The sequence below is a fragment of the Muntiacus reevesi genome, chromosome 1 (assembly GCF_963930625.1).
Source record: "Muntiacus reevesi chromosome 1, mMunRee1.1, whole genome shotgun sequence".
In the NCBI taxonomy this organism is placed as follows: Eukaryota; Metazoa; Chordata; class Mammalia; order Artiodactyla; family Cervidae; genus Muntiacus; species Muntiacus reevesi.
Genome location: NC_089249.1, coordinates 147780363 through 147808021, shown reverse-complemented (window position 1 = coordinate 147808021; position 27659 = coordinate 147780363). Strand labels below are relative to the sequence as shown.

At 42.7% G+C, this 27659-nt stretch overlaps 1 protein-coding gene and 1 pseudogene across 3 annotated transcripts in view; one reads left to right on the top strand and one right to left on the bottom strand.

The window, feature by feature from the left end:
* The window catches only part of DAB1 (DAB adaptor protein 1), a 455006-nt gene that overhangs the window by 387002 nt on the left and 40345 nt on the right, over positions 1-27659 (bottom strand). The window lies entirely within an intron of this gene.
* LOC136149151 (small ribosomal subunit protein eS6-like) overlaps positions 2996-27659 on the top strand; it is a 44253-nt pseudogene continuing 19589 nt past the window's right edge.

Sequence of the window (27659 nt, the reverse complement as noted above, 5' to 3'; positions counted from 1 at the left end):
AAATTGGGGAAGGAGTAGATGAAGGCTGTATATTGTCACCCAGCTTATTTAACCTACATGCAGAGTATATCATGCAAAATGCTGGACTGGAAGAAGCACAAGCTGGAATCAACACTGCCGGGAGATACATCAATAACCTCAGATATGCAGATGACACCACTCTTACGGCAGAAATCGAAGAGGAACTAAAGAGCCTCTTGATGAAAGTGAAAAAGGAGAGTGAAAAAGCTGGCTTAAATCTCAACATTCAAAAAACTAAGATCATGGCATCCAGTCCCATCACTTCATGGCAAATAGATGGAGAAACAATGTAAACAGTGACAGATTTATTTTCTTGGGCTCCAAGATCACTGCAGATGGTAACGACAGCCATGAAATTAAAAGACGCTTGATCCTTGGAAGAAAAGTTATGACCAACATAGAAAGCATATTAAAAAGCAGAGACATTACTTTGCCAGCAAAGGTCTGTCTAGTCAAAGTTATGGTTTCTCCAGTAGCCATGTATGGATGTGAGAGTTGGGTCACAAAGAGAGCTGAGCACTGAAGAATTGGCGCTTTTGAATTGTGGTGTTGGAGAAGGCTCTTGAGAGTCCCTTGGACAGCAAGGAGATCAAACCAGTCCATTCTAAAGGAAATCAGTCCTGAATATTCATTGAAAGGACTGATGCTGAAGCTGAAGCTCCAGTACTTTGGGTCACCTGATGCAAAGAACTGATTCACTGGAAAAGACCCAGGTAGCTCAGTGGTAAAGAATCCACCTGCCAGTGCAGGAGGTACAGGAGACCTGGGTTCAATCCCTGGGTTGGGTAGATCCCCTGGAGGAGGAACTGGCAACTCACTCCAGTATTCTTACCTGGGAAATCCCATGGACAGAGGAGCCTGGTGGACTGCAGTGCATGGGCTGCAAAGAATTGGATGTGACTGTGCATACATAGTTTAACTCACAAAACAGGTTACTACTTTGAGTTTGAAGATACATTCCTTACAGTGAATTTCCATTGTGTTTCTATGACTTCAAAATATTTGGTCAGATCATTAAATATATATAGTGTATATATATAGTATAAGCCTTTGAAAATGTATTCATTCATAAGAAAAACAAGTCTATTTCCTTGTCTTCAAATGGTTGACTGCAGTGGTTTGTCGTCTTAGTGACTTTCACATGAAGTCAGTGATTTTCACACTTTCAGGGGTGACAGATCTCCATGAGAGGGAGACAGGAAACTTAGGCATTCTCTCCAAACAAATGCAAATCACGAACTCAGAATCCTAACCAAATTCTTTTCTGTGGTTCCACAGCTGACAGATAGATGGTGATGACCAGGTGTCAGATGTGAAGGGTCTTGTGGAAAGGGGGACACCTAGAACACACAATAGTTGCCGCTCAAAGTATGAGAGACAGAGAATTCCCTGCTGGTCCAGTGGTTAGGACTCTGCATGCTAACTGCTGAGGGTCCAGGTTCAATCCCTGGTCAGGGAACTAAGATCTTGCAAGCCATGTGGCATGGCCAAAAAACAAACAGACAGCAAAAAAAAAAAAAAAAAAAAAGTCCAAAACAAGTATGAGGGACAGAGGCCCAAACAGATCTCTCCCAGGACAATTCCCCAATTCCCTGTTTCATTGGGATCGATGTGCTGAATGCAACCCAATTTTCTGTGCTCAATTTCGTCGGTATACAATAAACATAAAAGTTCTCGTCTGATCGTGTTACTGTGAAAACTAAATGAGGTGATCCACACAGAGTGCTTGGCATGGTGCCTGGCACACGACAAGCTCTTAACACACACAGGCTACTCTTCCCACGACAGGATGCAGGATGTTGAAGCCCAGAAAGAGGCATCACTTGACCAAGGTAGCAAAGAGGGATGAGACTCTGAGGGGCTCTGAGAAGAGAGCTTACCAGTAAGTCGAATGCTGGAGTTAACAAACCAGGGCATCTTGAAATAAGAAGTGCTAAAATCAGCTGCTATTTGTTTGTGGCTCAGCTGTTCCACCGCACCAGCTGCTCAAACTTTCAGACGTGTCTCAGCACAGAATCACCCCATCCTATATTCATTCCATCAGCCTTCAATCTAATTTTGGTCCTAGAGTTTTTTTTTTTTTTTAAAGGGGGCCTAAAATTGAATATCCATTCCTATTTACAGTAAAGGGACATTTCCTAAGAAAGTGCCTTGTAAGGAATCAGATCCCTCTTTCCTCAGCAGTTTTTCCCCCTGGCCATCTTGGGTCTATTTTGATTCCTTCCCTGATTGAAACATGTCTCAGGGGCTCTCATTGCTGAAGGGGTAGAAGCTTATGACAGGTCCATAGCCATGGGGCGTGCCCAAGGCCAGCATTAATGGGACAGAGGCCAGCACAGCCCCAACTTCAGAGATGGGGAGAAAAACCATCTCAACAGCAAATGCCAGCATATTTCTAGGAGAGTATTAAAGAGCTCTCCCAAATAAAACTTCCAAAATTATAATATCAAAAGTATGGGAAACTGCTTAAAACAAAAAGGCAAACTATCAGACATGGGGCTTTACCACAGCCATCAGCCAAACTGGAAAGAGACCTGGGTGATGGGCCCCGATGGCCATTCATTAGCTGTGGAACCTGGGGACTTGCCCTGTTCTCTTAGGCCTCAGCTGTCTGATATGGAAAACAAGTAGGCAGAGTTAAGATATAAGAATAAACTGTTTCAGGCCCACCTGGTGGTCCAGTCATTAAGAATCCACCTGCCAGTGCAGGGGATACTGGTTTGATCCCTGCTCTGGGAAGATCCCACATGCGGCAGGGCAGCTAAGCCCGTGAGCCTCAACTACTGAAACCACTGCAATGAGAAGCCTGCACATTGCAATGAAGAATGGCCCCCACACGCTGCAACTAGAGAAAGCCTGCACACAGCAATGAAGATCCAGTGCAGCCATAAATAAGAAAGTGCAGCATCTTTATTTTTTAAAAAGCTGTCTAGCTCTTTTTCATGGTGCCTCGGAGGTGGTCGGCTGCTTCAGGATGAAGCCGAACATCTCTTTCCCACCCACTGGCCGCCAGAAACTCATTGAAGTGCACAATGAATGAAAACGTTGTACCTTTCATGAGAAGTGTATAGCCACAGAAGTTGCTGCTGACGTTCCAGTGAAGAATGGAAGGTTTCTGTGGTCTGAATGAGTGGTGGGAACCACAAACAAGGTCTCCCAATGAAGCAGGGTGTCTTGACCCATGAGTCCACCTGCTACTGAGGAAGGGTCATTCCTGTTACAGACCAAGGAGGACTGAAGAAAGAAAGCGCACGTCTATACAGGGTTGTACTGTGGGTGCCAATCTGAATGGTCTCAGTTTGATCATCATTAAAAGGGGGAGAGGGGTATTTTTGGACTCACTGATACTGCTATGCTTCATGGCCTGGGGCCCAAAGGAGCTGGCAAAATCCGCAAACTTTCTAATTTTTCTAAAGAAGATGAGGTCTGCCAGTATGCTCTGAGAAAGCCCCTATACAAGAAGGTAAGGAACCTAGAACCAAAGCACCCGAGATGCAGCATCTTGTTACTAAACCTGTTTTGCAACACAAATGTTGGCCTATTGCTCTGAAGAGACAGCATACTAAGAAAAACAAGGAAGAGGCTGCAGAATGCACTAAACTTTGCACCAGAAGAATGAAGCAGGCCAAAGAAAAATACCAAGAACAGATTCCCAAGACATGCAAGCTGTCCTCTTTGACAGCTTCTACCTGTAAGTCTGAGTCCAGTCAAAAACACCATATTCTAAGAGTAACAAATAAGATGAGATATCAAAAAGCAACAAACCATTTGTAAGGACCTTTTCAGTTTCAAAATCAAAGGGACAGAATATTTATAACAACATATTTCATAACAGTAAAAATTGCAGAAACTAACCAAATGATTCCATTACTAGATGAGATAGAGAGATATCCTAGGAACAGAATACTATACAGCAGCAAAAATTAATGAACTACAGCTACATGCATCGACAGCAAGAAATTTTGAAAATGCATGCAAACCAAAAGTGTTTTTCAATAAGATTACATTTAGGTAAAGTTCAAAAGCCAGAAAAATGAAATCAAAGACAAATTGTTTAGGGAGACCTGCGAAAACACACCAAAGAAATGACTGACATGAAATTCAAGCTAGAAGTTACCTGGAGAGTAGGCAGGGGGATGCTATCAAGGAGGAGATCTTAGGAAGTTTCGAATGATTTATGGAGTTCTCTTTCGTGGCCTGGGGAGTGGGTACCTGGGGGTTCATTTTATTTTTATTTGCTTATTGTTCATTAGTTGTCCACATATGAGGTAATAAACTTTTTTGCACATATTCTGCATTTCATGATAAAGACACAGGTCTAAGAGGGCCCAACATTTTAATTTAAATGGACCACTACATTCCAACCAAACACATGATACCCCACTAGACCCTGCAACAGCCTGGAGACACCACTAATATTGTGCTCAATTAGCAAAAAGAGAAAACTGGGTTTCTGAGCAGTGCAGTAAAGAGGAGCAGCCACGAGTCAGGTGGGGTCTCTTTGTCTGCAAAGACCATGCACTTCCCACTGTACCAGGTTTTGGATATCAGTTCAGTTCAGTCAGTCAGTCGTGTCCAACTCTTTGCAACCCCATGGACTGCAGCACGCCAGGCCTCCCTGTCCATCACCAACTCCCAGAGTTTACTCAAACTCATGTCCATTGAGTCAGTGATGCCTTCCAACCATCTCATCCTCTGTCATCCCCTTCTCCTCCCACCTTCAATCTTTCCCAGTATCAGGGTCTTTTCAAATGAGCCAGTTCTTCACATCATGTGGCTGAAGTATTGGAGTTGCAGCTTCAGCATCAACCCTTCCAATGAATATTCAGGACTGATTTCCTTTAGGATGGACTGGTTGAATCTTCTTGCAGTCTAAGGGACTCTCAAGAGTCTTCATCACCACAGTTCAAAAGCATCAATTCTTTGGCGCTCAGCTTTCCTTATAGGATATCAGGCCAAGTCTAATTCTGTGCCCCATACTCCCAAGAAGGCAAGAGCCTCAGAAAGATGTGTCTTACTCAAGGGTGCCCAGGAATATATAATTAAAAGAGCAGGAGTCATAATCTAACCCTAAAGTAACAGGCTCTTTCCAGTATGTGTGGCTACATTCTATAAACTGGAGGCAAGGAGAAACTGGTGTCCATGTGCTAGTTCCCAAAGAGAGGAAACAAGCGAAGCCTCTCCAGTTTATCCTCTTCTGATCTGGCTTGCGTGAGGTCCTAGACTTACCTCTGATTAGTGCAGCAGTGGAAAGGTGTGCAGAAAGATAGGATGACGCTGATATGACAGGGTGAAAATAATTTTCATATCCAAATGTGTCCTGCTGTTTGCAGGACCAAGGTCACTATGTGCAAATATGTTCAAGCTCTCCTTCTCCCGGCCCCAAAAGAGCAAAATGGCATTACTCAGTGTGCTGCCATCCATGGCTTTTCGCATTTAAATAGTGCTATTGTCTCTCTTGTTTATGAGTTTGTTTCTCATCTCAGGAAACTTCAACCCACACATCAGCTACAAATGTGTTCGCTTCCATTTCTTTCCCATTACTCTTAATTAGGTAGTAAAATACAATCCACCTACATGAACAAGATGGGTAAAAGAAAGTAATGGCTAAATGCATTTTTCATTTCACACATAACAATTTGTAAGCAGAGAGTCAGAATGTCCCCTGAAGCGAACCATACAATGCTTCCAACAGTGATGGAGCGTCTGGCTATTTATATCCATCATGGAACGTCAGAGCTGAAAGGGACACCAGGAACCCACCCTACTATCTAACACAGTGTCTGGCACACAGTAGTGGCTTATGAAATGTTTGAATGGTAAATAATGCCAGTTCATAATTATAGTAGCTAATACATATAGAAAGAGCTTATCATACGTAAGATACTGCTGTAAGTATTAAGTGAAGTGAAGTCGGTCAGTTGTGTCCGACTCTTTGCGACCCCTTGGATGGTAACCTACCAGGCTCCTCTGTCCATGGAATTTTCCAGGCAAGAGTACTAGAGTGGGTTGCCATTACCTTCTCCAGAGGATCTTTCCAACCCAGCAATCGAACCTGGGTCTCCCACATTGCAGGCAGACGCTTTACCATCTGAGCTACCAGGGAAGCTATTGTAAGCATTATACCTACATAAATTATTTCATCTTGACAGACATAGCTTTAGGTTAGTATTGTCATTATCCTCACTTCAAAAATCAAGATTCCAAATGAACTTATCCACCATCACACAGCTGGGGGGCAAAAAGGTGAGGATCCAGGCTGTTGACTCCAGCACCTGTGTTTTTAACCCCCATCACTATTCTGAGCATCTCTTAGAAGAGATTGGAAGAATGAAGTGCAGAAATGTAAAATGACTGTGCAAAGCTCACCTAAAATGGTACCCCGAAAAAAAGCAAGAGCTCTAGAGTGTGAAAGACAGTTTCCAATCAGTGCTAGATGTCTTACATGTTTGGGGACCTGAGGTACATGTGTGTTCAGAGACCTACTGAGAGTGGACATCAGTTTTTCAAAGACTGTAGGACTGGTGTCAGTTTATATTTGCATGTTTCCATCTCCACCTCTGTAAAATGGAGGCGGTCACATCTATCTCAGCACACTGCAGTGAGAATCAAATCAGCAAAACAACAAAGGCTCCTCAAAATGCAGCTACCCAAAGAAACCTTGTAAGTTCAAGTCTTAAGTATCATGCCATGCACTTGTCTTGCCATTGCATATGGGCAAATATACCCAAGAGGTATTTTTCCTCTCACCTCCGAAAACTATAGCCAAAGGCTGATATCAGAAACACACTAAGAAAAAGTCACACTTTATGGTAGGGCACAGCAGAAGAGGGATTGAAAGGAAATAGCTAGGGACTCTAGAAAAGTGAGTATTACATTTGCTTCATAGTGGCAGAAAAATTTCCCCAACGAATTAAGAGGACAGACAATACTGCTTAATGGTTAAAGTTAGGATGATGGAGAGAGACCCTACGTTGTACACTGCCTCCTCTGCTTGCTAACGTAAGTCAGGCAACCTCTCCAGGCCTTGATGTCCTCATTCCTGCTATGAATGCTATAATGACGTATCACAGTGGCTGGCAGAGAGCAAGAGCTTAATCAATGGAAGTAAGAACTCAAACCATGGGATGAGAGAAGGGTAGGAAGGAGATCCAGCCCTTCCCCTGGGGTTGGTACCCTGGCAGAAGACACAGAAATGGCCACAAACAAATGAAAGGACGCTCAATATGACTAAGCATTAGAGAAATGTGAATTAAAACTACAGTGAGGTATCAGCTCACTATAATCAGAATGGCCATTATCAAAAAATCTACAAACAATAAATGCTGGAGAGGGTGCAGAGAACAGGGAACCCTCTTACACTGTTGGTGGAAATGTAAATTGGTACAGCCACTATAGAGAACAGTAAAAAAAAAAAAGAAAAAACTAAACTAAAAATAGAACTACCATATGACCCAGCAATCCCACTCCTAGGCATATATCCAGAGAAAACCACAATTCAGAAATATACAGGGACTCCAAAGTTCATTGCAGTGCTATTTATAACAGCCAGGACATGGAAGCAACCTAAAAGTCCGTTAACAGAGAAATGCATAAAGAAGATGAAATATATACACACAGTAGAATAATATTCAGCCATAGAAAGAAACAAAAGTGCCATTTGTAGAGATGTGAACAGACTTAGAGACTGTCATACACAGTGAAGTGTCAGAAAAACAAATATCACATAATATAGCTTATATGTGGAATCTAGAAAAATGATACAGATGAAATTACTTGCAAAGCAGAAACAGAGACACAGAGGTAGAGAACAAATGTATGGATACCATGGGAAGGAGGAGATTGGTGGGATGAACTGGGAGATTGGAATTGGCATAGATACACTACTAATACTATGTATAAACTAGATGAATTAATGAGAACCTACTGTATAGCACAAGGAACTTTACTCAAGGCTCTGTGGTAACCTAAATGGGAAGAAAATCCAAAGAAGTGGGGATATATGTATACACATAGCTGATTCACTTTGTTGTACAATAGAAACTACTATTGTAAAGTAACTATACTCCAATAAAAATTAATTTAAAATAAAATAAAATTCAAAAAGTATCAAGATAATATAAAGTCAGGGGATACCAAAGAAGAAGGAATCAAAAAGTCGGAAAGAAATATTTTCCCTTTCCAGGACTAAGAACTTGATATTCTGAATAAATATTTTCCTTTTCCATATTTTACACATCCATCATGAATAGAAAATTTGTGGATAAAAAAGACGAGTGATGCACACATATGCCCCCAAGCCAAGGGCCTACCAAGTGGACACAGAGGGAATGTTAGTATACAAAAAAATGAACTCAATATCAGTATCAGATATTTCTGATATTTTCGAATGACGTACATTTTCCCGTAATGGTATCAGCCCACTGAATCCTCAGAAGAGTCTTGTAGTCAGAGCCAGAACAGGTTCTAAGCTTGGCTCTGGGTTTAGGCTTAAGATGATATCACGGACAGCTCTGAACCTACTGGGAAACTTCCCTCTCTGGAACATGGGAGTACTTCGTGTGGTCAGGATGAACATCCAAGTGTACAAGGCTGGAGACCTAGCTCTCAAGCAAGTCCACATGTGAGTATGATGAAAATAAGGGTCATTATTAACGAGCATCCTCATTATGGTGAATGAGGATGACATCAATGGAGGACTGAACCAGGATTAGTAAACTAAGAAGTTAGGAAACCACGTCTTGAATCAAGGTCTGTGTTCTTGCATGGCACTATGCTAATTAACTCTCTTTCCAGGCTTTCTTTTTGGCTCAGTGCTCCACTCAGCCCCTGTGATAAACACTACTTCTTCTGTGGTGACCCTCACATTCCCTGGCTGTTGGTATCACCTCCAGCAAGAATTTCACTGCCAGTTTCCACAAACAGCCTCCAAACACAGTCTTCTTATCTTGAATATTATGTCCAGCGGGCACTGTCTGATCCTTTCTCAGTCTCTCCATCAAAATGTGAGCTCCTAAAGGCAGAACTCATGTCCTGAAAACTTCTGTGTCTTGTTGTCCAGCATAAACAGCTGCCCAGAAAATATCAGCTGACAAATGACTGCAATCAGGAGAGTGCAAAATAAGATAATAAGAAAGTTGCATGCTTTGCCAAAGGAAAACCCAACAGAAAGGACTCCTGGGTTCAACTTGCAGCTTTGCTAGTAACCAGCCTTTTACATAAATAATAGCAAAGGTCCCCTTCTCTGGACCTCTAGTTTACTCACAAAGTAAAAGAAAATATTTGCACTTGGCTATTTTCAAATTATCATTTTCTAAGTCCAAATATATCTATGTTTTAACAATCTAGGAAAATCATTGTTTATCTGTGCATGTGAATCTCGGGCTAATTTTACTGGGGTGGGATGGGGAGAAAGAGTGAGATATATTTAAAAGACAAGCCCACTGTTGGTAGGAATGCAAACTAGTACAGCCACTATGGAGAACAGTGTGGAGATTCCTTAAAAAACTGGAAATAGAACTGCCATATGACTCAGCAATCCCACTGCTGGGCATACACACTAAAGAAACCAGAATGGAAAGAGACACGTTTACCCCAATGTTGATTGAAGCACTGTTTATAATAGTAGGACATGGAAGCAACCTAGATGTCCATCGGCAGATGAATGGATAAGAAAGCTGTGGTACATATATGCAATGGAATATTACTCAGCCGTTAAAAAAAATTCATTTGAATCAGTTCTAATGAGATGGATGAAACTGGAGCCCATTATACAGAGTGAAGTAAGCCAGAAAGATAAAGACCAATAGAGTATACTAATGCATATATATGGAGTTTACAAAGATGGTAATGATAACCCTATATGCAAAACAGAAAAAGAGACACAGATGTACAGAACAGACTTTTGGACTCTGTGGGAGAAGGCGAGAGTGGGATGTTTAGAGAGAACAGCATCGAAACATGTATATTATCTAGGGTGAAACAGATCACCAGCCCAGGCTGGATGCATGAGACAAGTGCTCGGGACTGGTGCACTGGGAAGACCCAGAGGAATCAGGTGGAGAGGGAGGTGGGAGGTGGGATCGGGATGGGGAACACATGTAACTCCATGGCTGATTCATGTCAATGTATGACAAAACCCATTACAATATTGTAAAGTAATTAGCCTCCAACTAATAAAAATAAATGAAAAAAAAAAAGCAAAAAAAAAAAAAAAGACAAGCCCCCTTCCCACAAAAATATCTGTAACCTTGGACAAGTCATATCATCTCCAATAATTTCCTCACCTGTAACTCATGAAGGCTGAACCAGGTCATTTCGACCATCTCTTCTGATTTTAACTGAAACGCCTTTTGATTCTACTTTCCTCCTCAAGCTTTGAGCCCCGACCTAGAAATCCATTGGACCTTGTAAATATTTTTTATGGTCCATTTAAAAATCACACCACTGTACTGGTTAAGCCCACAGAACAAATTTAACTCTAAAGTTTAAAAAGTGATCTCAAATACCTTCCAGTAATAGCAAACTTTTGTGCTGTTTCAGCATCAATTTGGGGAATGGTTGTGATGCTCTGACTTGTCCATAACTTTAAATGCAGTCCTTGGAAATACAGTCATCATGGTGAGATCAGCCACAACTCTGGCAGGGCAGCCAGGGCAGTTCTGGGAATCGGAAGCGGCTACATGCACAGCTGTGATGATCTGGGAGTGTAAAATGAAACAATTCATCCCCCACTGAACCACAACATTCTCCATCTTGCCAGTGTAGATTCAAAAAGATTCAACAGGCCTCCCTGGACCTGGGCCCTCAAGGCACTGAGTGTAATGTTCAAAGGAGGCCAAGTATCTGGCCTCTTAAGTGTTCATTTGTGGAGCATCCCACATCCAACCTCAGGCTACTTTAATTGCCACAAAAATGCATCTATGGTGGCATGTGACCATGGATGTTCTGTTAATTCATCTTTTCAGTATATTTTTTACATGCCAGGTAGCCAATCAACCAATAGTTACTGAGTATCTGCTAGTATCATTAGATGCTGGAAGAAAAAAGAAAAAATTCTCAGCCAAGTTTTTATGGAAGGACAGATACATACATATGCATATACATAAATATATAAAAAATATGCTTATGGAAGCTGGATATATATTTAGAGACAGCAAGTATTTCCTAGGGGCCCATTACCTGACTCAATGTCCCAGGCCATGGGAATACAGAAAACAGCCAGTCCTGCCCTCAGGCCTCACTTGCTGGAGGAGAAGTTAACATATGAACAAGGGTTTGTATCCCTGGGGTTTGAGTTTGCCTCTCCTTTTAAACTCTCAGATGTCACTTTGCTCTGTGTTTAGAATATCAAAGTGCTTTGAGTGGACACCATTTCAAAGCAGTGATTCTCAACCAGGGGCTCTTTACCTCCCAGGGGGCAATATCTGAAGACATTTTTGGTTGTCAGAACTGGTGGGAGGAGATGCTACTGACATCTACTGGGTACAGGCCAAGGATACCGCAAACCATCCTATACTGTACATCATCTGGCACAAAATGTCAACCGTACTAAGACTGAAGGGCTTCCCAGGTGGTGCAGAGGTAAAGAATCCACCTGCCAATGCAGGAGACTCAAAAGACGCAGATTTGATCCCTGAGTTGGGAAGATCCCCTGGAGGAGGAACTGGCAGCCCTGTCCAGTATTGTTGCTTGGAATTCCATGGATAGAGGAGCCTGGCAGGCTATAGTCCATGGGATCACAAAAGGTCAGACACGACTGAATGACTGCACAATGCTGATATTGAGAAACCCTGATGAAAGTATGTTTGGCCACTCTAAAAATGTTAGGGTTAAACTTTAAAACTCAGGGACATTTATAGAATTGGAAAATTGAGGAAAGATGCCTGTGGTTAAGTTTAAAAAAAAAATCTAAAGAATCAAAGAAAAACTATTCAGTTGGATTTGCATGGAAATAATAAACATGTGCAGGCTGCATTAATGTTTGCCTTACCCGAGAGGAAATTCAGGGACATTTACAAATTATGACAATTTCTCTTATACATGCCATAAAATGGTGTGTTTAATACCTCCTGATTTACCAGGGGGAGAACAGTACTCCAGTCTGCCTTTGGTTTTCCACCTTGTGGGACCCACTGTTTAAGGCCTTACATCTCTCAGTTATAAGAACTTATCTCCAGAAAGACACATGGGCCCTGAGGCCTCCTTCAAGACTTGAAGAAGGCTGTAATTCAACCATCAGACAATCAATATTCCAATTTGGAATTTAGCGCTTTGGAGCCACCAGAATGTTCGGAAACACACATAAAGGATCTGCTTATGATTGAGGCCCAAATCATATTTATAATAAAATCACCTAATAAAAACAGTAATGACCTCCGGCTGACTTAACACAGCATGCTTTGGCACACAAGCTCTCTGAAAGGATTTTCACAGCCCTTGCCTTCAAGATAATATATCTAAGCTCCTATTTTTTTGGTTGTTTTTTTTTCCCCCAAGGCTGAAGAGCCCAGACAGAAGAAAAAAAAAAAAAAAAGAAACTATCACTTTGCTTTCATAGGGCCAACATGCACAGTATGTATGGCAGATTATCTTGTAATAATATGATATTGTCCTCAAGAACTCTCTTCGCTCATACATGTGACCTTTAAGACGAACGTATAATACACTTCTTGGTTCATCCCCTTTACAAGCAAAATTCAATCTCTCTCCCCTTCCATGGCTACCTTACAAATAAATCAAGATGCCCAGTGATTGACACATTTAGTTGCTGGTCTGTTTGCTCCATCCCTCTGCCTCCTCTGACCAGCTTCCATGACCCCTTAAAGATGCTCAGAGGCTACAAAATTTTAACAGCACATAGCTGGGCTGATAATCCAAGTGAGCAGTTAAAAGCATATAAAGTTTCCTGGGAGGGAGAAGGGAGAGAGAGCAGGGAGAAAGATGAGAGAGAGAGAGAGAGAGAGAGAGAGAGAGAGAGAGTGTGTGTGTGTGTGTGTGTGTGTGTGTGTGTGACAGAAACAGTCCTGGTACAACCCACCAGGCCTAGCTGCAAACACCTGCATTTAATGGAAAATAAAAGCATGCAAGCTTAGTCACTTCAGTCGTGTCCGACTCTGCAACCCCATGGACCATGGCCTACCAGGCTTCCCTGTCCATGGGATTCTCCAGGCAAGAATACTGGAGTGGGTTGCCATTTCCTTCTCCAGTGATAAAGTATGAAGTGAGTGAAGTGAAGTTGCTCAGTCGTGTCTGACTCTTTGCGACCCCATGGACTGTCTACCAGGCTCCTCCATCCATGGGATTTTCCAGGCAAGAGTACTAGAGTGGGTTGCCATTTCCTTCTGGAAAATAAAAAAGAAGAATGCAAGTGCAAAGCAAGGTGGAATGGTCTGAAGAGATCTCAACTTCTCAAACTAAATAAGTTTATGTCCTTTCCAAATTGCCCAGACTATACTTTTTATCATCTATGAGCTACTGTTTCCACATCTGAAAATTACTTCCCGAATCTATTAGCAAGACTGGATGAAAGGAAATCAGCAGTCGCAAATTCTGGTCCAAGTGGAATAAATCAGGGATGGTGGCTCCCCTTGACACTGGGACAGACATGGACATATTTCAAGAACACAATCGCTGGGTCTTATAAAATTCAAGTTCAATTTTTCCCACTACAAATTTTATATCTGCATCACCATTCTGAAATGCACATCAGAAGATACTTAAACGATTATTAAAGAAGAACTGGATATAATTTTTCCAGCCTATTTCAGACCCCTCCAGGAGGCATTTCCCAAAGGAGAAAAAGCAGTATGTGCATTTTAATAAAGTGAGTAAAATTCTGGCTTGAAAATCCTTACTATGGCATAGAAGATAGGTCCCTTTGCAGGTATCTGAATTTGTTAACACAGGCATGCTAACTATACTCATGACAAAATAAAAGACACAAATCAATTAACAAACAAAAACTTTAACAGTAAACATTTGTTGAATGAATGAACAAATGGATTATTTTATTATTGATGATAGGGCTAAATATTTTGACAGGAAAGTAAACAAGAAAAGAAACAAAAGAACTCTAAGAATGGATAAGCGTTTTCATCAAAGCCATTATAATATGGATCGCCTAATGGTACAAAGTTTTGTCATTTCAATGCATGAATCACTGATAAATCAAGAACATGTAAACCTTTACTAACTCATTTTAAACATCTATATTAACATATTAATTCTTGCCCGGAAAACAAACTTTTGATGGAAGGAAATGTTCATATAATTTAACATTCTAGTAATATTTGACATAAAAAGAAATTTATCCCAAAGTAAACTGCCTTCCCAATTATGTTGGATAAATTCACAGCTGTATTATTCGGGGGGAAAAAATCAAAGTGTTAAGTTGCAAAGCGATTTAACCTTTCTGAGAGACAGTCCCTGCCCCCATCATCTCTTTGGCCTCTCCTCTCATATAGGACAACCTGGCGCCATCTGAAGGTTCTGCCAGGCAGGTCTCAATCCTGACGGTGCATTACAGTCACTTATGGATCTTTCATAAATCACCTAAGTTGCATTCCCTGAGATGATGATGTAATTGCTTTGGAACTGGCCTGTGCAGAGTATTTATTACATAAATTTTAATATACAGCCAGCACTTGGAGGGCTGTGCCTCATCCCAGGAGTGTAGCTACAAGCCCACCCTGTAAGGCTGGAAGGCTGCAAGTCCTCCCTAAATTTCCACAGGGCTCAGCATCCCATCTTTTAGTGGTCGGTCCTGCTATGACTTGCCAATCTGTCCCAGGTCTCAGGGTTCTGCCTGGTTTCAGAGACACTAATCTGAAATGACGGTACCTTCATTTACAGCTTGCTTCATCACCCTGACAGACCCTTGGTTTATCCTTGGCTGTGCCACATGATGGCACATTTGGCAGTTGACAGGAACAATGCAGGGCTTCCCAGGTGGCGCTAGTGGAAAACAATCCGCCAGTGCAGGAGACACAAGAGACACAGGTTCAATTCCTGGATCAGGAAGACACCCTGGAGTAGGAAATGGCTACCCACTTAAGTATTCTAGCCTGGAAAATTCCATGGACAGAGGAGCCTGCCTGGCACGCTACAGTCCACGGGGTCGCAAAGAGTCAGTTCAGACACGAGTGAGCACGTGAGCACACACGGGGACAGTGGGGTCCCGTGGGCTTGGTCTCAAGCTTACCCTAAGAGAAGCACTCCAAGCAAGCAGGTGGCTGTCTCTTCTCCCACCTGTTTCCTCCACCACAGCTGAGTCCTTACTATCATGTTAAGTGGTTGACCCACAGGTGCTTGCTGACCCCTCGAACTGCCCTTGAAGTCACGCAACACTATGAGCACCACTTAAGGAGTGGCAGAAACGGAGGTGATGTCCTTGCCTCAGGCCACAGAGCCAGGCAGTTGCCAAGGTGAGATGTGAATCCACCTCTAATGGCAGAGGCCACCTGTCCCGGTCTGCTCAGCTGTTAGGACACAGCACTACAGACTGCGTGGCCTGAACAACAGAATTTTATTTCTCACAGTTCTAGAAGCTGAAAGCTCAAGGTACCAATGTGGTATCTGATGGAGTCCACTTTCTACTCTGTAAGTAGTTGTCTACAGTATGTCCTCACCTGCAGAAGAGGGAGAGCATCCCTCTGGGGCCTCTTTGTTAAGGGCACTTATCTCATTCGTGAGGGTTCCACCCTCATGACCAAATCAGTTCAGTTCAGTCGCTCAGTCGTGTCCGACTCTTTGTGACCCCATGAACCGCAGCATGCCAGGTCTCCCTGTCCATCACCAACTTCAGGAGTTTACCCAAACTCATGTCCACTGAGTCGGTGATGCCATCCAACCATCTCATCCTGTGTCATCCCCTTCTCCTCCTGCCTTCAATCTTTCCCAGCATCAGGGTCTTTTCCAATGAGTCAGCTCTTTGCATCAGGTGGCCAAAATACTGGAGTTTCAGCTTCAACATCAGTCCTACCAATGAACACCCAGGACTGATTTCCTTTAGGATGGACTGGTTGGATCTTTGTGCAGTCCAAGGGACTCTCCACAGTTCAAAAGCATCAATTCTTCAGCACTCAGCTTTCTTTATAGACCAACTCTCACATCCATACATGACTACTGGAAAAACCACAGCCTTAATTAGATGGACCTTTGTTGACAAAGTAATGTCTCTGCTTTTTTAATATGCTGTCTAGGTTGGTCATAACTTTCCTTCCAAGGAGTAAGCATCTTTTAATTTCTTGACCGAATAAGCACCTCCAAAAGTCCCACCTCCAAATACTACATTGGAGTTAGGGATCAAATATGAACTGGGGCAGGGGAAGGGGAGAGCACAACATTCTGGCTACAGCAGTCACACTTCCAAACCCTTTGTGCTTGCTCTGATCCAGGTACTGCACTAAGTTCTTAATATAGATTTGCATATTTCATCCTACTAGACCCCTATGTGGCTGGTCAGACAGGAAGACTGAGGCGCAGACAAGAATATGCCATCTGGCCAGGTCCCAGAGCTAGCAAATGTTCAAGGCAGGTATTGAGTCCAAGCTGCTTGGCTCTAGAGTCCAAACTGTGGACCACTTGGCCCCTTCCCCTTCTCAACCACCACACTAGGTTGTCCCAGAGGTGACAGCAGCTCCTGTGGCCCTCTGTCATCACTCTCAGGACCCTGCACAGTAGTGATGTAAGTGGCTGCTTCCACCACAGGCTGAAGCCACCTGCATGTACTCACTCCCATCTCCTTTGAATCTAATACGGTACCTGGCATATTTAATAAGGAGCTGTTCTACCCATGTATCTATTCCTTTATTCAACTGACATTTTGTGCACCACCTTCTGTAGCTTCCAGGGCTAGAAAAATGACCTGATCATGATCGCAGTCTTTTGGGAGTTTATATAAGCATGGAGGCAGGGACACAGCTGTCACACGCCATGACGAGTGTGCTAAGAGAGAAATAAACAAGGTGTGGGAAGGGAAGGACTACAAGTGATCCAACAGTAACACAGAAAGCCCAGCGTCCCCTCTTCATGACTCCAATGTCCTGTCTTCCATGTCTACCCAACTCAGAAAATATGCTACTTTTCTTAAACATTTCCCAACACTGGCAGCTGCGCCAGAGCTGATGGCAAAGCACTGCAGTTTGAAGTACGCAGTCCCTGGTTGAACCCCTTCTACTCCCAGCCCTGGGCTTCTCTAATCTGTTGTCAGATATTTACAGTGATCGGTTCAACGCGCAGAGTATCATACTTCGGTCTGGTCTGGTCTTACTCACTGATGGGAACTGTCACGGGAAGCTTGCACTGCCTAGTGGAATGATGCCTACACTGCCCTAGCTTGGGAAGGTCCACTAGCCTCCTCTAGGTGTAAGGAAAAGTTCGATTCTCTGCTTCTCACCATATGGTCTACTGCTAGAAGATTAGTACGAACTGCAAGAATGTAAGCTACATGAACGCAGGGGATACTGGACTGTTTTACTCACCACTGCATCCCTAGGGCCCGAAACAGTCCCTGGTATACATATCAGGCATTCAATAAGTATCTGTTGGATGAATACAAAATACTTCTTTGCTTACATGTTTGTTTTCAGCTACTTGTGAGCTTCTTGGAGACAGGGATGACTTTTTTATCTCTGGTACCTAGCAAAGTGTCTGGTATATAATAGATGCTTAATAAATGTGTCATGAATTCGTGAATGGACAGGGGGAGCGAAAAATAGAAAACTGTTCTAAGACAAAGAGACTCATCAAAACACAAAGCCTACTAACAAATTACCATTATCAACTAGTTTTATTAAGGGAAAACACAGGGCACTATCTCGCTTAATGTTCTTTTCAATAAAATTTCCCTTCTTAAGGAACACATGTAAATCCATGGCTGATTCATGTCAATGTATGGCAAAAACCACTACAATATTGTAAAGTAATTAGCCTCCAACTAATAAAAATAAGTGAAAAAAAAAATAAAAATTTTTTAAAAGCACATGCATACATGCATACACACTTGCAAGAACACAGAATCTTGGTGAATTATGTTAGGTCCACCTGCAAGACATGAATTTTATTATGGAATCTGACAAGAGTTAAAAGGCCAAAAACTGATAAGCAGTCTATTGATATAAGAAAGTATTTCTCAAAAGTGGTCGAGGGTCTACCTACATCAAATTCACCCACAGATCTTGTTAAAAATGAACTATCCCAGCCCTATTACCTGTCTACACAATCAGTCTTTGGGGAGAGGCATGCAGTAACTGGAAATTTTGACAAGCTCTCCAGGTTATTTGCACCCACATAAAATTTGAGAATCATAGGCATCTATATATTAACATATATTCTTCAACTTTAGCTACCACCAAGGGTGTATTTGAAAGTTAGGCAAAGGGAAGTACCTAGAAGGTAATGCAGACGACTCTCTCTGTGAGACCTCCCTTTTAGTGACTCAAAGACTCAAAAATAACAGTTGATCCTATGTTACCTCAGAAATTTCTAGCAGTCAGGGCCCAGAAAGGTCTAGAAGACCTCCTCAAGCTGGGATAAAACCTCAAGCAGAGGTTGATAAAATGACTACGTACAAAGGTGCAGGCCGGGTCACAGAGAAGCCAAAGGGGATAGGGCAGGACTGAAGGGCTACAAGCCATTCCTGGGAAGCCGTTACAACCCCAAAGCCTGAAAGGACAGGGGGAGCAGTTATTAGAACTTCATACTGAGAGGCTGGGTGGAGAAGACCATTCTATGGGTCTGCGACCTCTGACAGAAACAAGCAACCAGCTTGCAGTGATCCTGAAGGGAGAGAGATGGAGAAAAAGTCCCCACCTTTACTGGGGCCCTCCATCAGCCCCCTGCCTGTGTGGCCACCAGGAGAACAAAGCAGAAGTCAGAGGACAAGCAGGCTAACAGGATCACAGAGGTCTGCGTCCCAGGACCAGAGCGGGGTGGAGGCGGTACCCAGAGAGACAAATGGAAGATGTTCAGCACAAACCCCCAAATCTCTGAAGAAAAATCGATCCTGGCACTGCATATCTGCAGCTCCTCTGCCAGAGGGCAAGTGTCTCCCAATAATTAACAACATACATGTGTATGCTAGTCACTCAGTCATGTCCGACTCTTTGCAACCCCAGGACTGTAGCCTTTGCAACCCCATGGAAAACTCAACAGTGGCCACAGGACTGGAAAAAGTCAGTTTTCATTCCAATCCCAAAGAAAGGCAATGCCAAAGAATGCTCAAACTACCACACAATTGCACTCATCTCACACGCTAGTAAAGTAATGCTCAAAATTCTCCAAGCCAGGCTTCAGTAATACGTGATCCATGAACTTCCAGATGTTCAAGCTGGTTTTAGAAAAGGAAGAGGAACCAGAGATCAAATTGCCAACATCCGCTGGCTCATCAAAAAAGCAAGAGAGTTCCAGAAAAACATCTATTTCTGCTTTATTGACTATGCCAAATCCTTTGACTATGTGGATCACAATAAACTGTGGAAAATTTTGAAAGAGAAGGGAATACCAGATCACCTGACCTGCCTCTTGAGAAACCTATATGCAGGTCAGGAAGCAACAGTTAGAACTGGACATGGAACAACAGACTGGTTCTAAATAGGAAAAGGAGTAAGTCAAGGTTGTATATTGTCACCCTGCTTATTTAACTTAAATGCAGAGTACATCATGAGAAATGCTGGGCTGGAGGAAGCACAAGCTGGAATCAAGATTGCCGGGAGAAATATCAATAACCTCAGATATGCAGATGACACCACCCTTATGGCAGAAAGTGAAGAGGAACTAAAAAGCCTCTTGATGAAAGTGAAAGAGGGGAGTGAAAAAGTTGGCTTAAAGCTCAACGTTCAGAAAACTAAGATCATGGCATCTGGTCCCATCACTTCATGTGAAATAGATGGAGACAGTGGCTGACTTTATTTTTCTGGGCTCCAAAATCACTGCAGATGGTGAGTGCAGCCATTAAGTTAAAAGACGCTTACTCCTTGGAAGGAAAGCTATGACCAACCTAGAGAGCATATTAAAAAGCAGAGACATTATTTTGCCAACAAAGGTCCGTCTAGTCAAGGCTATGGTTTCTTCAGTGGTCATGTATGGATGTGAGAGTTGGACTGTGAAGAAAGCTGAGCACAGAAGAATTCATGCTTTTGAACTGTGGTGTTGGAGAAGACTCTTGAGAGTCCCGTGGACTGCAAGGAGATCCAACCAGTCCATCCTAAAGGAGATCAGTCCTGGGTGTTCACTGGAAGGACTGATGCTCAAGTTGAAACTCCAATACTTTGGCCACCTCATGCGAAGAGTTGACTCATTGGAAAAGACCCTGACGCTGGGAGGGATTGGGAGCAGGAGGAGAAGGGGACGACAGAGGGTGAGATGGCTGGATGGCATCACCGACTCTATGGACATGAGTCTGAGTAAACTCCGGGAGTTGGTGATGGACTGAGAGTCCTGGTGTGCTGTGATTCATGGGGTCGCAAAGAGTCGGACACGACTGAGTGACTGAACTGAACTGGACTATAGCCTGCCAGGCTCCACTGTCCATAGGACTCTCCAAACAAGAATACGGGAGTGTGGCCAGTCCCTTCTCCAGGGGATCTTCCCGACCCAGGGAATCAAAGTCTGGTCTCCCTCTTTGCAGGCAGATTCTTTACAGTCTGAGCCAGCAGGGAATCCCAACAACTGAAATAGCCATTAAGTTATCATGCACAGTCCCAAGGTAAGTTTGGTGACAAAACAAAAACTGGGAACACTCCACCTCTGCCTAAAAATGAGAGGGATGTAGTCATCAAAGAAATAAGAGGAGTTTTAGAGTTGAAGACCTTGTTGAAAATCCTGGAGCACTGGAGCCTCAAGTCTGAACGAATTTCTCAATGCCAAAATGGGTATAAATAAAGCCCCATAACTCTGCCTACACTGGAATGTCTCCCCTAATCATCAGATGAGATATTGGGTATTAAGTGTCTTCCTGAAATTGCCAAGCCCTATAAAATGTAAGTTATAATTGCCCCCCTAAGTACAGTGCAGATGTGCAAAATCTGAGCATGAGGAGGAGGGAGCAACTCATTTTGTTTTCACACTTGAATGATCTGTGCCCAAATCAAAGGCGAACCGCAACATATGCTTTCATGTGAGTTTCTGTATTTTTAGCAGTGCATTAGGGAGACGGAGTCACTGGGATGCACTGAATTTGGCATCGCAGCACAGCATGCCTCAGCAACTTGGAGGTGGGTTAAGAACATATGTTTAACAGCCTTTTTCATGAATCCAAAAGGGGAACAGGGAGGCTATCACTGCTTACTGAAATGGCTGCTACTTGAAGCATTTTCTACCTTTGATTAGTTTCCCTTTTAACGTAAATGAATGGTGGGGAAGTAAGAAGATCACTGAAGAAATGCCCAAAGACCCTGGCTTTGCAGTGCCAACTCTGTCGCCAGCTGAGCTGTACCTATGGGGTGCTGAAGCTAATGTGGAATTTTCAAATTGTGATGTGGGTGCCCTGAGGGTGATTTTTTGCAGTTGTCTCAGGGCCTACCAGGAGGGTCCCTGAAGGTGAGAATGAGGAGATGGTGAGGAGGGGCTGCTACCTGGGAATCCCTTTCCAACTCTTTACCAACTTCACAGTGTGGAGTTATGGGTGGAATCTCACTGGGTAACAAACAAAACACATGAGCAAAAAGAAAACACTTTGAAGTACATGATCTTTAATATCCCTTAAAATATGAGATAGATTTTTGAACTCTATCACATCCTATTGCATTTGAAACTGTGAAGCCAGGAGTATTTGCCCAAACCTTCCTTCCAGTCTAAAGCATGAACCAAAGGACCTAATGAGCTACAAAGCAGGAATCATCTACTCAAAGTGAAATGAATACTATGGCTCACAGGCAGGTTTGTAATAAATACTTTTTTAGAATAAAGACAGACTGGGTCTTCAGCCCCAGGAATAGCCTAGCTGCTTTAGTGAGAGTTTGATCACTACCTGTTAGCATCTGCTGCCTATGGATGGAAACAGACATGATGACCTCCATCATTCAACCAAGCAGTGCCCCCAGGGAAAAACAAACAACACTGTCTGCTTGTTCACCAGTTGGAAAAACCACCTCCCAAATTATGCAAATGATGACAAGATTCAGCATCACTCACTGGATAAAGTTTAATCTCCAAATCACATATCAAATATGACTTATCATTCGCTCCACTGGGCGAACAGGGAAACTGAGACATGGAAGCAAGAAATAAAACCTTTGCGTTGAAGGTCAAGGACTTGCTTTAGAACTCCACCACTTATGAACACCTGATTGTGGGTAAGTTACCTCATCAATCTGGCCCCAGTTTTTCCAATTGCCAAATGGAAACACAGACATTATTTCACTTGTAAATCCATGTGAAATTCATAGAAAAGTGTTTAGGATATAGTAAACACTCAGTTAATGGTAGCTTCTGCTTTCATTATTTCTGTCAATAAGTTAAAATGTTCCAAGCACTTTGTCAAGGTTGAACAGACCATTCAACAAACATTTACTGAGTACCTACGAGGTGCTACACACAAGTCAAGAAGCAACAGTTAGAAGCGGACCTGAAACAATGGACTGGTTCAAAATTGGGAAAACAGCATGTACACACTGTATCCTGTCACACTGTTTATTTAACTTCTATGCAGAGTACATCATGCAAATGCCAGGCTGGATGACTCACAAGCTAGAATCAAGATTGCCAAGAGAAATATCAACAACCTCAGATATGCAGATGATACCACACTAATGGCAGAAAGCAAAGAGGAACTAAAGATCCTCTTGATAAGGGTGAAAGAGGAGAGTGAAAAAGCTGGTTTAATACTCAATATTCAAAAAACTAAGATCATGACATCCTGTTTCATCACTTCACTGCAAATAGATGGGGAAAAAGTGGAAAAAGTGACACATTTTATTTTCTTGGACTCCAAAATCACTGCAAACAGTAACTGCAGCAATGAAATTCAAGGACACTTGCTCCTTTGAAGAAAAGTTATGACAAACCTAGACAGCATATTAAAAAGCAAAGACATCACTTTGCGGACAAATGTTCATCTAGTCAAAGCTATGGTTTTTCCAGTAGTCATGTACGGATGTGAGAGTTGGACCATAAAGAAGGCTGAGTGTCAAGAAGTGATGCTTTCCAACGGTGGTGCTGGAGAACACTCTTTCTAGAGTCCCTTGGACAGCAAAGAGATCAAACCAATCAATCCTAAAGGAAATCCACCCTAAATATTCATTGGAAGGACTGATGCTGAAGCTGAAGCTCCAATATGTTGTCTACTTGATACAAAGTGCTGACTCCTTGAAAAACACCCAGATGTTGGGAAAGATTAAGGGCAGGAGTAGAAAGGGGTGACAGGGGATGAGATGGTTGGATGGCATCACCAACTCAATGGACATGAGTTTGAGCAAGCTCAGGGAGATGATGAAAGACAGGGAAGCCTGGTGTGCTGCAGTCCACGGGGTTGCAAAGAGACCAGCACAACTTAGCTACTGAACAATAATAACTACGAGGGGCTAGACACGGTTCCTATTCAATTTAATCCTACAACAAAATGAAGTAGGCATTATTGTCTCCATTGTCCAGATATGAAAATCAAGCCTTAGAGAAATTATTAACAACAAACTAAAGATTATAACTGTCTGACCCAAATCTCCTAGGCTTTATCTTTCCTTGATGCTGCTGTAAAGGTGATATGGTATTGTGCAAATAAATCAGCGAGCCCAGAGTAGGTCCTAATAAAGAGTCTGTCAATAAACAGTCATTGACAGAATCATTTATGTTACCATACTGTCTAGTACACTTTTTCCCTAATATGAGTCAATTATACACCATCTTTGGAGGAGGCAATGGCACCCCACTCCAATACTCTTGCCTGGAAAATCCCACGGACAGAGGAGCCTGGTAGGCTGCAGTCCATGAGGTTGCACAGAGTCGGACACGACTGAAGTGACTTAGCAGCAGCAGCAGCATACACCATCTTTGTACTTTTAACACCTTTGTCTTTTCATATTGATTTTTTAAAATTTGGTATAGATTCATACTATTATTAAATAGGTGAACAATTTTTATAACACTCAAAAACTCTAACTGTGTTATTCATATATCCTGGCACCTCAGAAAATCTTCATGAGACTTCTAAAAAACTATCTCTTGACCTTAAAAAATTTAGGGTAGTCAGCATATGTTTTTATGGTGTGAGGAAATTAGTTATTATGGCTTTTAAAAATTATTTTTGCTATGTTCTATATAAGTAAAAAAAAAATGTTTTAAATAGTTGCTATCACAGGATGACAACAGACATTAACCTCTAGTAAAGTGACTGTCTAGATTTTTTTGATTGAAGTACAGTTGCCTTATAAAGTTGTATTAATTCCTGCTCTACAGAAAAAAAAAATTATTCTACATTGTTGTTGTTGTTCAGTTGCTCAGTCATGTCTGACTCTTTGTGACCCCATGGACTGCAGCACGCCAGGCTTCCCTGTCCTTCACCATCTCCTGGAGCTTGCTCAAACTCATGTCCATTAAGTCGGTGATGCCATCCAACCATCTTGCCCTCTGTCATCTCCCTCTCCTCCTGCCTTCAATCTTTTCCAACATCAGCGTCTTTTTTAATGAGTCAGCTCTTCACATCAGGTGGCCAAATTATTGAAGCTTCAGCCATCAGTCCTTCCAATGAATATTCAGGATTGATTTCCTTTAGGATGGACTGGTTGGATCTCCTTGCAGTCCAAGGGATTCTCAAGAGTCTTCTCCAGCACCACAGTTCAAAGGCATCAATTTTTTTGGCATTTAGCCTTCTTTATGGTCCAACTCTCATAACCACACATGATTACTGGAAAAAACATACATTTTGTCTGACTATACAGACAAAATGATTCTATATACCGAATACTTTTTAATAAGTGATTAGCAACTCAGATAATTCAGAAAAACAGAATGGTACAAAGCCTGGAACATAATGATAATGACAATAACAACAACAATGTGTTTATTATTACTGTTATTCCACACCAGCACTAGAGATGCAAAGGTGAAATCGCATAGGTCTCTCCGCTCATACAGGTATAAGCCTAATGAGGAGACACATAAAGCAGTACCAAACACACTGGAACATTTTACAGCAGGAGCTAAGGTCTGTGTCTGACGAGAAAAATCAAGAAAGGCTTCACAGAAGTGGCAGCCTTTGATTTATGACACGCAAGATGAAGAGGAGTTCATCAAATATACAATTAAAGGGCATTCCTAGCAGAGAGGCTGTGTCTAAGTCCTTCTCCATAACCCAGCCAGGCAAGACATAACAGCCTGCTGATGACATCTGAAACGTAAACAGGTGACGACTACGAATCTCCTATATGCCCCCCCAAGCTTGTTTCACCCCTCTCCTAAAATATTTTCATTCCAGAGACTTCCAGGAGGAGGACGAGGAAGAGAGGAAAAAAAGCCTCTGGGGTAATCTGCTTATTGTAAAGAAATACAACTTTGTGTTCCTTCGTCATTCCCAAAGGGATGCTTCTATGTGACAGGCTAATCACCTGCAAAATTACCGTGAGGAGCTGGCTCTTAGTTACATACAAGCAGAACGGCATTCAGAGCATCTTCACATGGCTGGTTTTATAACTCAAGAAAGACTGCTCTGATTTAGCTTATTTTTCCAATTCAAACTCGGGAGATAATGGAACAAATGGATACTGCTACCTGTCAAATGAGAGGGAAAGAGAACCACAGGAAACAAGCCTTGGGTAATCAATCCAGGCTTCTCACACTGAGGCATGGAGATTGTGTAATCATTGTGGGGGCCAGAGCATAAAGCATAAGGCTCTTGAGTATTTTTATATAGAAGACGTTACTCTTAAAATACTGATGATGTGTCAATGCCTGTAGATTAAGTACTGCCTTGTACAGCGAAGTTGCACACATCACTCATGCAGATTGCTCACTGTGTTCTCGCTTGGTCTCCATTTTTTCAGGTCCAAGAAGCATCCCCACCACCACCTAGCAAAGCTTTTAATGGAAAAATTTTATGAGGAAACCAGTCTCCCCACTATTTTCTCCCGCACACACCATCTGCCTTGGCTTGCCAGCCATGCACAGAGGCTCCAAAATTCACTGAAATAAATCTGTGGTGTCTGTACAACCAATTCTCAAAGAACACAACTTTACAGTTCTGTGGCCCCTACCAACCCCTTCATGTTAACAACTGGGCAATGCTTTCAAGGTTTCTCTCAGATCTGATGGTGTGAAATTAAATTTTTAGCTCACTGCTTTCCCAGATCTAATGCTAGCCCCTGGTCCCGGGATGTCCTGACCCAGAGCGTTTCCCCAAGACAAGATGCTGAAGGCAGATGCAGCTGCTTCTTCTAAGTACCAGCAAAGAAGCTGCTGGATCGCCCTCTTGTTTGTTTGTCTGCACAGAGCACATGCTCCGAGGCTTAGGTTTTTAGTTAAGCCTCTCAAGTATACAGGGCACAATAATGTTTTCATTCTCCTTTGCTCTCTCAGCCAAGAGACACGCCCACACTGCTGCCCACCTTATCCCAGGATGCACCAACAGGTGACTTCCTATGTGTGGCTGGGAAGATCAATAACAAACCAAGATCCTCACCATCAGCAAGGAGAAAACTCATGGAGGTGGCTGAGGATCGGATTAGAGACATCACTCTGCTAATCACCTACTGGGAGCCACTAGCCAAGTGGCTTCACCTCACTGAGACTGTTCCCTCTTAATGAGGATGAATACTTCCCTCTCTATGTTGATAAGAGGCTCGCTTGTTCATTCTTTGAACAGATATTTACTGAGCACTCTGTTAGTTTTCTACTGCGGCCCTGACAAATCACCACAAATTTAACAGCTTCAAACAACACAACTGTAACTACATTCAGCACTGAAGAAGTCCAACAACAGTCTCACTGGGCTAAAATCAACCGTCAGGAGGGCTACCTTTTATTCTAAAGCCTCCAATGGAGAATTCATTTCCTTGCTTTTTGTAGCTTCCAGGGGCCACTGATTCCTTGGCTTGTGGCCCCTTCTCACATGTCCTGCAAAGCCAGAAATGGCAGGTAGATTCCTTCTCGTGCTGCCATCTTTCTGGTTCTCTGCAGCCAGGAACGGTCTCAGCTTTTAAGGACCTATGTAATTAGACTGGGCCCACCTAGATAATCCAGGGTAATTTCTCCTCTTGAGGTCCTAATCTTAATTCTATCTGCACAGTTCTTTTGCCACATAAGGTGACATATTCACAGGCCCTGAGAAATGAGGAATGGAAATCTATGGGGATCATTATTCTGCCTATTACAAACACACACTCTATACGTGCATGCGTGCAAGCTCAACCATGTCTGACTCTTTGGTGACGCCATGGACTGTAGCCCAGCAGGCTCCTCTGTCTATGGGATTTTCCAGGCAAGAACGCTGGACTGGGTTGCCATCTCCTCCTCCAAGGGATCTACCTGACCCAGGGATCAAACCCACATCTCCTGTATTGGTAGGTGGATTTCTTACCACTGAGCCACCTGGGAACACTCTATATACATCAGTGAACAAACGAAAAGTCCCTACTTGAGGGAGTAAACATTCTAGTAGGTGAGGAAAGACAAACATTAAAAAAAGAGCAAAGTATTCAGTATGTTAG